Genomic DNA, 15,871 nt, shown 5'->3' with positions numbered 1-15,871 from the left:
TAAAAAGGTCCAGACTTCACGTTTCCACTTTAAAAGCGGCAGGTTTTGATGGATCTAGACACCAAATAAGGCTTGATATACGAGGTGGTATTTTAGTACAAAGGGCCAAATTTCATAATTTTCACTTCTCCCTGTAACACTTTCTAAATCGATTCTTTTGGACCTGGAGTGGAGATAGGGCTGAATCCACGTGATGGCATTTTTCCAAAAAGGTCATAACTGCACGTTTCAAGTTTAAAAGCGGCAGGTTTTTCTGGATCTAGACACAAATTAAGGCTTAATAAACGATGTGGTATTTTAGCACAAACGACAAAAATTTCATCATTTTCACTTCCTCATGTGACACTTTCTTAATCGATTCTTTTGGACCTGGAGGGAAGATAAGGCTGAATCCACGTGATGGCATTTTTCCAAAAAGGCCCAAACTGCACGTTTCAAGTTCAAAATCGGCAGGTTTTACTGGATTTAGACACAACATAAGTCTTTATATACGAGGTGGTATTTTAGAACTAGGAACAAAAATTTCACCATTTTCACTGCTTCATGTGGCACTTTCTTATTAGATTCTTTTGGACCTGGAGTGAACAAAAGGCTGAATCCACGTGATGGCATTTTTCTAAAAAGGTCCAAACTGCACCTTTCAAGTTTAAAAGCGACAGGTTTTGCTGGATTTAGACACAACATAAGTCCTAATATACGAGGTGGTATTTTAGCACAAACGACAAAAATTTCATCATTTTCACTACTTCATGTGTCACTTTCCTAATCTATTCTTTTGGACCTGGAGTGAACATAAGGCTGAATCCACGTCATGGCATTTTTCCAAAAAGGCCTAAAAAGCACGTTTCAAGTTTACAACCGACAGGTTTTGCTGGACCTAGACACAAAAAAAGGCTTGATATACGAGGTTGTATTTTAGCACAAAGGACAAAAATCTCATCATTTTCACTGCTTCATATTACACTTTCTTAATCGATTCTTTTGGACCTGGAGGGAAGATAAGGCTGAATCCACGTGATGGCATTTTTCCACAAAGGCCCAAACTGCACGTTTCAAGTTCAAAATCGGCAGGTTTTACTGGATTTAGACACAACATAAGTCTTAATATACCAGGTAGTATTTTAGCACAAGGGACAAAAATTTCACCATTTTCACTGCTTCATGTGACACTTTCTTATCCGATTCTTTTGGACGTGGAGTGAACAGAAGACTGAATCCACGTGATGGCATTTTTCCAAAAAGGCCCAAACTGCACGTTTCAAGTTCAAAATCGGCAGGTTTCACTGGATTTAGACACAACATAAGTCCTAATATACGAGGTGATATTTTAGCACCAGGGACAAAAATTTCACCATTACCACTGCTTCATGTGGCACTTTCTTATTAGATTCTTTTGGACCTGGAGTGAACATAAGGCTGAATCCACCTGATGGCATTTTTCTAAAAAGGTCCAAACTGCACGTTTCAAGTTTAAAAGCGGCAGGTTTTGCTGGATTTAGACACAACATAAGTCCTAATATACGAGGTGGTATTTTAGCACAAAGGACAAAAAATTTCCTCATTTTCACTGCTTCATGTGTCACTTTCCTAATCGATTCTTTTCGACCTGGAGTGAAGATAAGGCTGAATCCACGTGATGGCATTTTTCCAAAAAGGCCTAAAAAGTACGTTTCAAGTTTAAAACCGACAGGTTTTGCTGGACCTAGACACAAAAAAGGCTTGATATACGAGGTTGTATTTTAGCACAAAGGACAAAAATTTCATCATTTTCACTTCTTCATGTGACACTTTCGTAATCGATTCTTTTGGACCTGGAGTGAAGGTAATGCTGAATCCACGTGATGGCATTTTTCCAAAAAGGCCCAAACTGCACGTTTCAAGCTCAAAAGCGGCAGGTTTTACTGGATTTAGACACAACATAAGTCCTAATATAGGAGGTGGTATTTTAGCACAAAGGACAAAAATTTCATCATTTTCACTGCTTCATGTGTCACTTTCCTAATCTATTCTTTTGGACCTGGAGTGAACAGAAGGCTGAATCCACGTCATGGCATTTTTCCAAAAAGGCCTAAAAAGAACGTTTCAAGTTTAAAACCGACAGGTTTTGCTGGACCTAGACACAAAAAAAGGCTTGATATACGAGGTTGTATTTTAGCACAAAGGACAAAAATCTCATCATTTTCACTGCTTCATGTGACACTTTCTTAATCGATTCTTTTGGACTTGGAGTGAAGATAAGGCTGAATCCACGTGTTGGCATTTTTCTAAAAAGATCCAAACTGCTCGTTTCAAGTTTAAAATCGGCAGGTTTTGCTGGATCTAGACAAAAAATAAGGCTTAATAAACGATGTGGTATTTTAGCACAAACGACAAAAATTTCATCATTTTCACTTCTTCATGTGACACTTTCTTAATCGATTCTTTTAGACCTGGAGTGAAGATAGGGCTGAATCCACGTGATTGCATTTTCCAAAAAGGCACAAACTGCACTTTTCAAGTTCAAAATCGGCAGGTTTTACTGGATTTAGACACAACATAAGTCCTAATATACGAGGTGGTATTTTAGCACAAAGGACAAAAATTTCATCATTTTCACTGTTTCATGTGTCACTTTCCTAATCTATTCTTTTGGACCTGGAGTGAACAGAAGGCTGAATCCACGTCATGGCATTTTTCCAATAAGGCCTAAAAAGTACGTTTCAAGTTTACAACCGACAGGTTTTGCTGGATCTAGACACAAACAAAGGCTTGATATACGAGGTTGTATTTTAGCACAAAGGACAAAAATCTCATCATTTTCACTGCTTCATGTGACACTTTCTTAGTCGATTCTTTTGGACCTGGAGTGAAGGTAATGCTGAATCCACGTGATGGCATTTTTCTAAAAAGGCCCAAACTGCACGTTTCAAGTTCAAAATCGGCAGGTTTTACTGGATTTAGACACAACATAAGTCTTAATATACCAGGTAGTATTTTAGCACAAGGGACAAAAATTTCACCATTTTCACCGCGTATTCACCACGCGCGAGAATAAATCCTCTGGTACTCAGGGTAGGTTGACGGTAGGTTACAGTAGCCGCACTGTAATAATAACTACACGATTTATATTTTTGACGTAAGTTACGCGAGTAAATAAAATATACAAATCATCCCCAATTTCAGGTAAGTGAATATTATTATCTTAATCTTTAATCTTAAATTTGAAATGTAAGAGTCCTAACAAACAAATCTTTCCTCCGATCTTTTTAGTTCAATTATTGACAAGAAATTCATAACGTGACGCAGGTCACGCAATGAGCTCAGTCGATGATTTTACTGTTTTTTCTTCTTTCTTCGCGTCTGTATAACCTGTTGATAGGCATAAGACGTCAACAAACTCAAACAAAGTTTAAACGTGCTTTCTTTGTGCAAATCATAGCTCCCAAATGTAAATTTAGCGGACCAGGCATCACGCCAGGGGAATAACCTTCTGAATCACGCAGTCAGGTTTGCTCTATTTATACTTGCAAAGATCATCGGACGACGTTAAACAGAGAAATACAACGGGATGGAATTAGTCTACTCTTTATTTTGGCGTAAAGTGGACTTTTTTAAAAAATGTCATTCATGAACTGGTTTGGGTTTATTTTATTGAACATTGGGAACAAAATAAAAATTTGCATGCGTAAACAGGAATTCCTCCGGCAAGCAAGAGAGATGGTGAAGGAAATTCATGTCACGCACACTCCATGTCTCATGCAAACACGATTTGTGTGTTTCTCAAGTGACTGCTTTTCTGTGGCTGTGACTGTGGCACTCAGCTTTCCGGTGCCGTGCCTTTCTAGCCAAAGAACTGAAAGACTGAAAGATTAACCGTGCACATAGTTTCAAACTGCTTGAAGTTTCTTGTTTTTTTTTTTTTGTTTTTTTTCAAAATTATCATCCGAAATCCTTAGCAGCCTTAGCATAGGAAAGACGGGAACCCTGGGTTCTACAGTATTTGAAGGGAATATTTGTGTGGTTACACGAAGTACTAGCTGCAGAGTGACCTCGTGTGGCGCGAAGTGAGATGTTTTCGGCTGTCTTTGCCGACACCATGCAGCATTTTGGCGTTCAGGTGAGTTGTTTTGCCGTTCTTTCTTCCGTATTTCCTGTTATTCGACATGTCGCAAAGACTGATTAGGCTTTCGTTGTTTCAGCAAAGCTGTTACTCGAATCTTCGATGCGTGAATTTGAAAAATGTGGTTCTCTTGAACGACGCTTCGCGTACTTTACAGCTGGCGCTTGCCCATTTATCAACTGAAAGCATCCTAATTTGTTCTTTTTTTTATGAATGTCAGGTTCTGCTGCGAATTTTGGATGGCCTATCGTAACAACGAACCAATGGCTGTGTTTACGCTACGAGGGAGCAAATTATCACATCTCAGTACCAAAGATACATGTACAGCACCACTTGAATTTGGAAACTTCGGAAAGCTGAGTTTTGTAGACTGAAGCTTCGTGGCAGCGAGTAATTGATATACCGTCAAAGCAAACGGTGAGAGAAAGTTTTCTTCCCTTTAGGTGGCACGTGTTCTTTTGCTGACTGATAATTTTGTCATAAACATGCGAATACTTGAACTTCTTATACAATCATACATGAGCTCATTTTATACATGACTGGTGTTGTGAACGTGAGAAATGCAGAAGAGTTACGTCTGTACTTAATTTACAGAGTTAAAAGTCTTAAGTTAACATCTTAAGTTTTTCACTGTGACATAATACGTGACAAAACTTGCACGAGTTCGGGTATTCTCATCCAGCGCACTTGTTTTCTTACAGTAAGAATAATTGTACAAAATATCATTAACCAGGTCGGACCTAGGGCCCAGTTCACAATCTCGCCAGTTTTTCTTTTTGTGGGTAAATTGCTCCAGATGCTCACAGCCCAGTCAACGTCTTGAAGATAATATTGGAGATAAAAGCCCTAGGAGACAATTTTAAAATTTCTTATGCTTTAGATAGTAAATTCCTGTTAAATTTAACAAAATTCTGCTTTCAGCAAATGCCTTTATAGTCAGGTACCCAGGAGTCCAAAATGTGACACCCACAGGCATTTTTGTCTGATTTTTGGCAACATAGCTATTTTTACTAAATCAAGTACGCTGATTTCGAAAATCAATGTTGCCAAGCTTTATTCTTGCGTTAAGATGATGTTTTGATGCATTTAATTATGACGTTATGGTCCAAATAAGGAATTTCCTTTCCTTTAGCTATTTTAATTATAATACATCCAGAAATTCATTTAAAGCATTGTTAGTGTGCTGTAAAAATGATTTAAAGAATTTTCTGAGAGTTTTTACGCTGTTTCTGTGAAAATCAAGCCCTTCAGTGACAATTGACCACGCCCTCTTAAACAAAATTCACCCTATCGCGGGAACCTTATCACGTGTGTAGTTTTGTTATTTTGTCAAAGAACAAATGTGATTTTTGTATTAACAAATCGCTATAGTTGCAATAAGAAAGAAAAATATTGTCGTTGTGCCACGCTGAAGCTACGAGCTAGCGAGCATCAAGAATGACGCCATTACAATTTTCATATATTGAGTTTCCCTTGTTTCAGCATTTCGTTTAAGTTTTGTGGTAAAATAAATGGAAATAACATCATAGTTAATGTTGTAATATATCATCGTTGTTATAGTTAGAGATAAAACTTTATTGTTTGTCTTGTATATTGCTGAATCTAACTTATTTCACAATGCACTTTGTCTGTTATAGGCTCATGATAAAGACTTTGGTTGAACGCATGTAAAATTAACGAATTCAAAATGATCATAACATTGCTCCTTGCTTTCAGGTTTAAACCTGTCTATAATATTTTTAATTAATATCGGTAAATATTTTTAATATATCTTCTGAACTTTTTTAAAAACACTGATCTAATATTGCTTTTTAAACAAGTTTCTTTAAAGCGCTTTAGCGCAGGTTGATATAGCAATTAGCGTCGGTCTTGGTGCATCTACACAGCCCAGTGCACATGTACATGGCATGCATTTTTCTAAATTCATAACGAAGAGGCACATATATAGCCAGTGGTCAGATCGGATTTCATACATTCAACAAACAAACGTTTTCTGCGGAGGAAGTGGTGTCAGCTTCGAGGACATCTTCGCTGACCGAGAAGAAAAGAAAAGAGTGTTCTGTGAAAACTCTCCACAGATGAAAGAGGTGCTGTTACAGCTGGTGATGGTGTGAGATGGTAACAATGAGTTATCAGGAAGATTTGCTGTGACATCCTCTAAAGTTATTCACGTTGGATTCTCTGAATTCGAAGTTCCTGCCCATATCCACACTGTTGATGAGAGCTTAGCGCGATCGATGTGCCAGGAGAAGTAACAGCAAGTCTGTGCCTCGAGTGGAAACTATTATGTTGTCGACATGCCCGCTATGACTGACTGCATAACGAACAAACTTCGTATCGGCTTCCTCTTGGTTGGATCTCAAAAAGGCTACATCTAGGCCAGGATCTGAGCAGAATCCACTTAGTATGAAAAACCAGCAGATATACTATGATTGCAGAGTCAGTGCCTGCGAGATAAGTTCATCTGAGAGAATCCGTGCAAAGTCCACTTTGTGCTCTCGGAGCGTCGACTTCTTGTCGTTGCTTTTATGGAGTGCCTCCGATCGAGTAACACATCAATCCTCTGGTATCCAGGACCTTTCCGTAAAACAGTGTTCAAGTAACATTCCGCAAACCCACCGAAAGCATTTGCATTTTTGGTTTGCCAATAGCTGGCTGACGGTGGAGAACGTAAGCTTTGCAAAACGCCTTTGTTCTTTGCATACGTAATTTCTAAAAAACGAAGCTAGATTCAGCGAATTTGAATACAGATCAATGTTAAGCACACGTAAACGAACTTGCATGCGAAATTTGGAGTTGTTTGTGACATTTTTTTAATTTGGCCAAAACACAAAGTGCGTTTCTTGCGCTTAGGCCTTCAAGTGTCGGCTCGAGATGTTCGCTAATTCGATTATTGAGCCAAAACTAAAAGACTTGAAGGCGTAAGCGCAGGAAACGCACTTTGTGTTTTGGCCAAATTGAAAATTCTCACAAACAACTCCAAATTTCGCACGCAAGTTCGTTTACGTGTGCTCGACACTGCCCTGTATTTAATTTTGCTGGTCTTTCCTTCGTTTTCGAAAAATAACACATGCAAAAAGACAAGGTTTTTGCTTGCGCGGCGTCTTTTGACTTTTCTTTTACAAACGATTAATAAAGGAAACCTTTTGTTTCTCAAGACGATGAAGTCAGCTAGATTTTTAGGGTTAAAGTCCTAGCCCTAACGCAAAAGGTAACCCCAAGGCCATAGGGTCGGGATTAGAGTTTCAGATTAGGGTTACAGACTTAGCCCTAACGCAAAAGCCTAGCCCTAACGCAAAAAAAAAAAAAAAAAAGTTTAACACTAACCCCAAGGGATTAGGGAGTTAAGCCGTTTCAAGTTAAGTTTAGGATCAGAGTCAGCCTCAACCTTTTATAGATTGCGCTTTTAATGCAGTAAGCTTTCACGCCAGTTTGCTTGCAGCTAGCTTTTTCTGCAGTCTGCTTGCAGTTATCTAGTTTTTGTTGTTTCGGGCAAGACTATTCTACTCTGTTACCGTTACCGTTAGCTGTACTGAATTTGCCGAGGTGAAAGTCAAATAAAGACTGATTGTTGATTGAATACGTTTGCTCGTGTTGTCACATTATACTAGTTTTGCTTTCAGTTGAGTGCGGCCGGCTTGCTCTCACTTCTATCTCCACTCCTTACATCATCACACATCTACAAAATCCCGCGAAAACAAGATAAACTTATGAGGTTTTCGCTCGCACGAATCGATAGATTCATTGATGAATATTTAATGAGACACAGAAAATATTTTGCGAAGGGAAGGTGTCCTGGGAACATATAAAGAATTTTTTAAAGTCTAAAACCAGGTCACTTCTCGGCAACTTTGTCGCGGCAGCACCCAAGCGGATCCTGCAAAACTCGCATTGACGAAGTTCCCGGCAAGAAACCTCTTGTTTTAGACTCTCTATGCCGCCAGGCTCAAAACTACCTCGGTTTGTGCAACGTTTTTTCCGAAGCGCTAAACAGCGCTGTTGTACAAAACAAAGTCATAAACATCACTCAGTTCTTCGAGCGATGCTGTAAACTTACGGGTATTCATGATGTCCTTCAACCACCTGGCAGCAGCACTTACGCTAAAACTAACCAAAGGCTTCAAATGATTTTCAGGAACAAACGGCCATTTTTTTTTCTCTTTCCTCTCACGTGACGCCTATCAGGTGACATCGCGTCACAATGTGTTCAGTCCAGTCCTTTTCTTAAAGCGAATCCTCAAAATGGTGGATAGGAACTAAAATCATGGCTCTGACACGTTTTTCAACCTCCCCGGACAGTTAAATAACGCTAGAAGGAAAGATTTACACGCGATGTGTCAAAAAACTCATGCTGCTGGCTGACGGTGGAGAACGTAAGCTTTGCAAAACGCCTTTGTTCTTTGCATACGTAATTTCTAAAAAACGAAGCTAGATTCAGCGAATTTGAATACAGATCAATGTTAAGCACACGTAAACGAACTTGCATGCGAAATTTGGAGTTGTTTGTGACATTTTTTTAATTTGGCCAAAACACAAAGTGCGTTTCTTGCGCTTAGGCCTTCAATTAGTATGCTGCCACCAGGGCGAAGCCATCGAAGAACAAACTGACTCTAGGCACTTGACCTTTTCTTCTGAGAACGTCTTCTAAAATTGACTTGTTTCACACTTGTGGGGTTCATTTCTGAGAGAAACAGTGGCACCGGCATTATACCTCAGATGCTACAATATGGCTTGCATGTTTATCTCGCGCCTGCCTTCATACACCATCACTAGACAACATAGAATACTCTGATTTCCATGCAAATTTAAAGTCTTTCTCTTTTTGCGGCTAGTTGCAGCACTTTTAATTTCATAAAGGCTGGCAAATAGAGGTGGATTATTCTTGCGAACAGGGTCACGAAAGTTTGTCTTCCATCCTTTCTTCCCGTTCCCGTTCTTCCTCTCTGTCTGAAGATAGTAGCCTCCATTCCACGAATCGTTCAAGCTGAGTCTGTCCAATCGAAAGTTAACAAATTGACATCAGTTTTTTATGCGTCTGTCCTGTTATTGATGATAAATTGCGTCATAACATTGTTAGAGTGTTGTAGATTCCCGAGCCGCAAGGCGAGCAGATCTACAACAAACTTTGACAATGTTATGACGAAATTTATCATCAATAACAGGACAGACGCATAAAAAACTGATGTCAGTTTGTTTTTTACAATAACAAAAAGCCAAAACTGATTGCCGTACGTGCGATTGCCGTACGGCCGCAGAATCTAAATTTTGTTGCTGTAATTTGGAATATTACACTCATAGGCTCGTAAATTAAAAGTTTGGAAAGAATACCGCCAGAAATACACGAGGAAATTCGAATTGTTCAACTAACCTTTAATCCACTGAAAAGTGTTCACAAAATAATCCGCTAAAACGTGGTTCAGCTTTCTAATTTCATTGACAGCACACATTCCCGCTCACCGCCGATTTTCGGTCTGAATCCTCAATAAACATCCAGTTCTCTTCTCTCTCAGGTCGCACTGGTTTCTTAAGTTTTAACCGATAAATTTTAGATGATTTCCTCATTGAAGACTTCTAGTTTGGTGGTATAATTCTCGCCTCATCAAGAATACAGCGCTAAATCAGTGCTGAAAAGTTTGACAAAACCTTCGCTGATTGCTTCAGCTACGAGTTTCATGTGTCTGCACTCTTATTGACAATGAAAATTAGCCAATCAGCGTGCGAGATTTCGCTCAGTTATTGTAAAAATCTTGTTTTATTTCTAGAGTCACAAGATCTTTCTTGGCAATTTTTTGCAATGTCTCATTTGTCCGTGACAACAACAACCCGGATTTTGTTGTGTGGAATGTAGAGAATTCTCAGCCTCATTATCTTGCTTCTGTCTCTATAAAACCAGTCGTTATGGTGTATGTCAAACATCGCTGATGTTTGTGGAGCAATTCAATTACAACTTTCTATTAATACAAGAATCACATTCATTTTTAAACAAAATGGTAACACTATACCCGTGATAAAGTGAATTTTTGTGAGAGGGCGTGGTCAATTCTCACTGGACGGCTTGATATTCATAGAAACGGTATAAAAACTATCAGAAAATTCTTAAAATCATTTTACAGTATACTTATAATGTTTTGAACGAATTTCTGGATGAATTATGCTTAAAATAGCTAAAGGAAAGAAAATTCCTTATTTGGACCATGACGTCATAATTAAATGCATCGAAACATCATCTTAACGCAAGAATTAAGCTTGGCAACATTGATTTTCGAAATCAGCGTACTCGATTTAGTAAAAGAGCAATGTTGCCAAAAACCAGACAAAAATGCCCGTGGGTGTCACATTTTGGACTCCTGGGTTCTCTCGTTCTAGCGACTTAGATAGCGTAGATAGCTCAGTTCCCTCGACTAGTTTTGAAATTGCGTTCGCTAGAAGTTTCAATTCTCCTCGATCGACCATCAGATGCTTAACTTATATAATCGTCACTAAAACAGCTAGTTCACTTCGACTTCGTTACTTAATTTATTTCTCAGAGTCAATCTTTGGTGGCGAGGTGTCTTCGGCTTGGTGGCGAGGCGTCTTTGCTTGGTGGCAAATTGGTTAGTGGCGAGTCTCCCTGGTGGCGAGGTGGCCGTAATTCAGTTGACTGATGTTGAATTTGACGAGTGAAGGCCGGTTAGTGTCATAACTTTTGAAACCTTTCCAAAAGGGAGACCGATGGCAGCAGTATCTTGATTTATAGATTGCAAAGGTGAGCTATCTGAAATCATTGTTTGCTTTGACGTGCATTGTTGTCGATAATATTTAACTTTTCCCTTCGCGACTCGCCATCTTCCTTTTACTGCTTTTGATAATATTTATTCGGGTATTTATCTCAAGCCATTAAAAATAACACAGTGACGGTATCCGTATTCCTATTTTTACGAGAAGCCAGAGTTCACTCAGAAAGAACTTCTACCCTATTGCTGATTTAGCTGATCTAAAATGTTTTGTTTGATAAGTTGCATAAATGCATGTAAGTGATTCTAGTAAGCGGTGTTGACTTCATTACATTTCAGACCATTTCAATACGGAACTTTCACACAATCTTCAGTATCGACTAGGGGTGGAAATCAAATCTGGGCCTTTCTGTTGCTAAATGACGAAGTTCATAATGATTTAATGTATTTATCTTATCATACCGTAGGTTTGTAATGTATTGGAGGTTCGTTTTGTAGTCAAGGCAAATAAAAATTAAAATGAATAAGAAAAATGCAATTTCTGGGATCATTGTAAAGCGTTATCGCCTGTGCATGCATGTATGCGTGCCGGTTATTTAAATCTGTGTTCTGATACATTTAGCGGTTTTCTAAAGCAATTGGAATGAAAAGGGATGGATGGTTGTACAACAAGGTATTTTGACAAGAGACTACCAGATATTTTGTCTGTTTACTTTTGAGGAAAATTTCTGTATTTTGTACATGTATGTATCGTCTTACGTGAAATTCCCTCCGTGGTGGGGGTATGGATATTTTCTGGAACCACACAATAGGAATCTGATCTGCAAGACATTGATATATTGATGTTTTGCAGCAGCTGAGTTCTATGGTGTTATACCATATTTTCTCTGTTATAAGGCGCACAGTTTTTTCAAGGAAAATCTGTTTTTTCTTCGGAAGTTTTTGACTAAATTGGGGTGCATCTTATAGCCGAGTATTTTCGCCCAACAAAATCTTATGGCCGCCATTTTACCTGAACTTGCAGTTAAAATAAGAAAAAAGAAAACTCTTAGTGTTGGTCATTCACTTTTATAATATTTTCCACTTCTACAACAAGAAACAGCAAGTTTCAATGTGAAGTTTATTATCGCGGTATTGAAGAGTTGACAAGTTTTGGTAACAACTGTTTTTGTCAGCATTATGTTGAAACAGGCAAAGAAAATCAAGCATACTTATATTAAACAAACCTTTCTAGTTAGAAGACAAGGAAAACACCAAAAAAAGCCTGAGAATCCGAAAAACACTCGATAAACAAAGTGCGAAGCGAGAAGAAGCATGCTTGGGTACTTGGTAACCAAGCTTCAAACTCAGTGGTCACTGGTAACTACACATCTGCCAGGTTACTAAGCAGTCAAGTTCGAAGCACGAACGATGGAAAGATGTTTACCTCGAGCGAATTTACGTCTTATATTAGCAAGAAATCTTACAGTACTGTGCAAAAGTAATGCAAACGAAATTCGTCGAAATTCGTTTTTTGTTCTCGCGAATTTTCTAATTATCGAGACATGTTTCGTAGCGCTCCATGCAAAAAAATCGCGAACTTCGTCGAAAATTCGGGACTGCGAAATTCGAAATAGCGAATTTTCGAGGTAGACAAACAATGACTTATCGAAATTTGAAGCAGCAAAATTCGCTGCATGTAGCTTTCACTCGACCATAGATAAACTAACGTGAAGCGTGTTCCATCAAGGTCATAACAATTAAATAAGTTATTTGAGCCGTGACAAAGTAAAATATACCGTACTGAAACATTGCTTGGGGCAAATGAAAGTTTTTTAAAACTTCAAAGAACACCACTGTAGAGGCTATATTTACAACATAAACAAGCGCGATACAAATGTTTTCAGAAGCCTACTTCGAAGAAACAAGACAGGGGTTAAACAAATAAAAGGTTTACTACTGAAAACATTTCAGCCTCTTATGGATGGGAGAAAACTTTATTTGTACCTTTACATAACTCAAACGAATTGCCTTGAGTAAGATTCTTGTTTACAGCTGTACAAATTAAGCTTACAGTATATCAGTGAAAGCACATGGCACGGGGTCCACAAAGTTTACATGTCGATCGTACAAGAAACTTTTCGAACATCTTACCTTGTAAAATAAGTCCTACTTTGTACACAAAAATATTGAGAAAGTAAAAATATTTCACCGCCTCCATATCTACTCTTTCCTTCGATCTAGTGGCTCAATAAAATGGTGAAACATACGCTAGCACATGCTCGCGCGCTCGCCATGTGACTTGTCCGCCATGTTGAATGTTGACACACTTTCTCCGGTAATGCTTAAAGTAAAATAAAACGATCTGTCATAAAACAATGGTCATCGTCTTTTAGTTTGAATGGCAGCACCTCAAAGAGACATTCTTTATAGTCATAAAGCAGGGCAGAGCCATAGCTTTAGAAAAGGCCAACAGACATTTTAACACAGCGAAAACAGAGCTCGAAATTTCGAAGGGTGTATTTCGAACAGAGCGAATTTTCGCTCGAGTTTTCGAAGTCAATTTCGAGGCAAGCGAAATATGCTCACGAAAATTCGCGACGTTTAAAACAATAGACGAAATGAAAACTGCTACTTTTTCGCTGAAAATTCGCTTCGAACGAAATTTCGCGATTTTTTCATCGAAAAGCCCCGAAAAGTTGCGAATTTCGACGAATTTCGTTTGCATTACTTTTGCACAGTACTGTACCTCTTTACTCGAAAATGGTGCCAAGGAGTATCAGCAACATTCTAACATTCAAATTTCTGTATGGAGAACTGTCCTTAAATTGATGACTCCATCTTTTTAACTACCAAACTCATGGTGCATCTTATAACCGAGTGTTTTTGCAAAATTTTTAGTTTGGAAACTTGGCATGACAAATTTGCCAAGTTTGGGGTGCGTCTTATAACCGAGTGTGCCTTATAACCGAGAAAATATGGTAACTTTTTTTTCCATAATTATATTCTAGAGTGAAAGCACATTCATTGTAAAACCTCAGAGGAGCAGAAGAGAAGATGCAGAAGTTGTACAGGTACATGTAAATGTATTATTTTTTGGTGAAGTAATAATTATTATTATTTATTATGTAAACTGTAAATCAATAGCAACAGGTGTGAATATCAATATTATAACAAAGCTCAAGTCTTTGGAGCAAGTTTTATTTCCAGCATTGAAAGAACAATGAACTATAAAGAAAAGAGAAAACAATAAGCTAGCTTATACATACCAGTGAGCTGGTTCTGAGCGGTACTGTATATGTTAATCAGCTAACGGACAAGTTGGCATAAACTTGCCAGCATGCAGCCACCTCCTGAAATGGCCACATGCAGGCTAACATCAACTTGTGTACAACTGGAAATGACAATTTTGACTGTACTGAAATATATGTATATATACATGTACATGTAAACAGGTACTATATACTTGTACAAGTGATAACAAAGCATGATTTCAGCTACCATTGTAATGAAAAACAATGTAAATGATCATGTAAATCTTCATCAAGTAAAAATTTACTTGATTAAAAGAAGTTGAGATCGCTCAAAGCTATTCTAGTCTTTTAAACTAAAGTACTGGAAGGTGTATAGCCATATGTGTTGAAGCACTAAATAATACTGTAAACAAAAAACCCTGTACAGAGTGAGACAAAAATAAAAAAGGCAGCTTGGCCTTCGGGCAAGCTGTTATTTTATCTTACTAGCCCAAAGCTCTGAGAAGCTAGCCCGAAGGTAATTAGCATAATTAATTATATGCAAATTTAAAATTGTTCTTCCTTTGGAGACAATAAATACATAAATATTCAAAAAGAAAAAGAAAATAATCTTACCACAAGAATTAAAACAAACACATAACGATTTTGTGGCAACTAACTTTGTAGCTTAATGTAGAGGATTGCAAATATGAAGGATCCTGAAGGATACATTTCAAGAGACATAATTCATATGCATACATGACGTACCCAATGCCTGCAATGCATTTTGGGGCGTTTTCAAAAATGGTCAGTCATTTGCAAGTTTTACAAAGTGATGGAGTACTTTACGGCAAAGCAATACCATGCATTGGAGAACTATGACTTCTTTTCTTATTGTGAATGTTTTAGAAGCAAAGATCTTCCAATATAATTTTCTGGAAAGACACAATTCCTCAGAAAATGGCCGTTACTCATCTTAACAGAGAGAAATATAGTCGCCACGTTCAAGTTGGCGACTATAAAACCAGGAGTTTTTGTCTCCAAGGATGCAGTGAGTCACATTTTTGAGCCCCAAATTTTTCCCTCTAGTCTAATTTGTCTGATGCACATTTATTTCTGAAGGTTGTTATAAAAAAAACAATGTTTCTTGCCCGTGTGTTGCTTGCCCGTCGGGCAACCCGTGATCAGAATATGCTAGCCCGACGGATAATTCCACTAGCCCCGGGCTATCGGACAGCACCTTTGTCGCGCCCTGCTGTAAAACACTAGAGAAATTCTAAAAAATTATAAATAAACAGTTGTGAAAGCTTTTAACCCATTGGCGCCTGTGCCGGCCATAGCCGACCGCGCGAAAACCACCCCCCAAAATGCCTGTGCCGGCCTCAGCCGGCCTTGAAAACCACGTGTTGGCAAATGCCCTTTTCCTCCCTCCCTTGAGTTTTTTTGGTTCTCCTATTGTTCTATAGATAATAAGGGCAAATAAACCAATCAGAATCTGTTTTCTGCGCATATATTTAGGGAACTCTAGGGGTCCTAGAAAGAAGGTTTTTCGTCTTATTCCGTGCGTTGAAAATGTACATGGAAATCATGGAGCCGCGCGGCACGTATTTACAAACTTCCAAGGCCTTGTTTTTGATTCTGAACAAGAAAAATACCATCTTTGGGACTTAAAACGGAAAGGAGAAACACTATAGAATTTTAAAGTGGCCCTAAAACGGAAAACCATGGAGTACAGAGTGCTAAAACCTTGTTGATGAAGGATTTATCTTTCCTTCCACCGCCGTGAAGACATGGTGTAATGGCGCTTACAAATGTGTTTTGAATTCAAATCACGGACTTGAAAACGG

General features: G+C 38.4%; 1 long non-coding RNA gene across 1 annotated transcript; it reads left to right on the top strand.

The window, feature by feature from the left end:
- Positions 1–4,042: 4,042 nt before the first annotated feature.
- Positions 4,043–13,933, top strand: LOC144640651 (uncharacterized). The gene is made up of 3 exons (XR_013568421.1): positions 4,043–4,096; positions 4,320–4,516; positions 13,803–13,933. It is a non-coding gene; the product is annotated as an uncharacterized LOC144640651 (long non-coding RNA).
- Positions 13,934–15,871: the final 1,938 nt, after the last annotated feature.

Source organism: Oculina patagonica, unplaced genomic scaffold (genome assembly GCF_052425735.1).
Source record: "Oculina patagonica isolate OP01 unplaced genomic scaffold, crgOcupat unplaced4, whole genome shotgun sequence".
Lineage (NCBI taxonomy): Eukaryota > Metazoa > Cnidaria > Anthozoa > Scleractinia > Oculinidae > Oculina > Oculina patagonica.
Note: the sequence above shows the minus strand (reverse complement) of the source record. Positions and strands in the feature narration are given on the sequence as shown.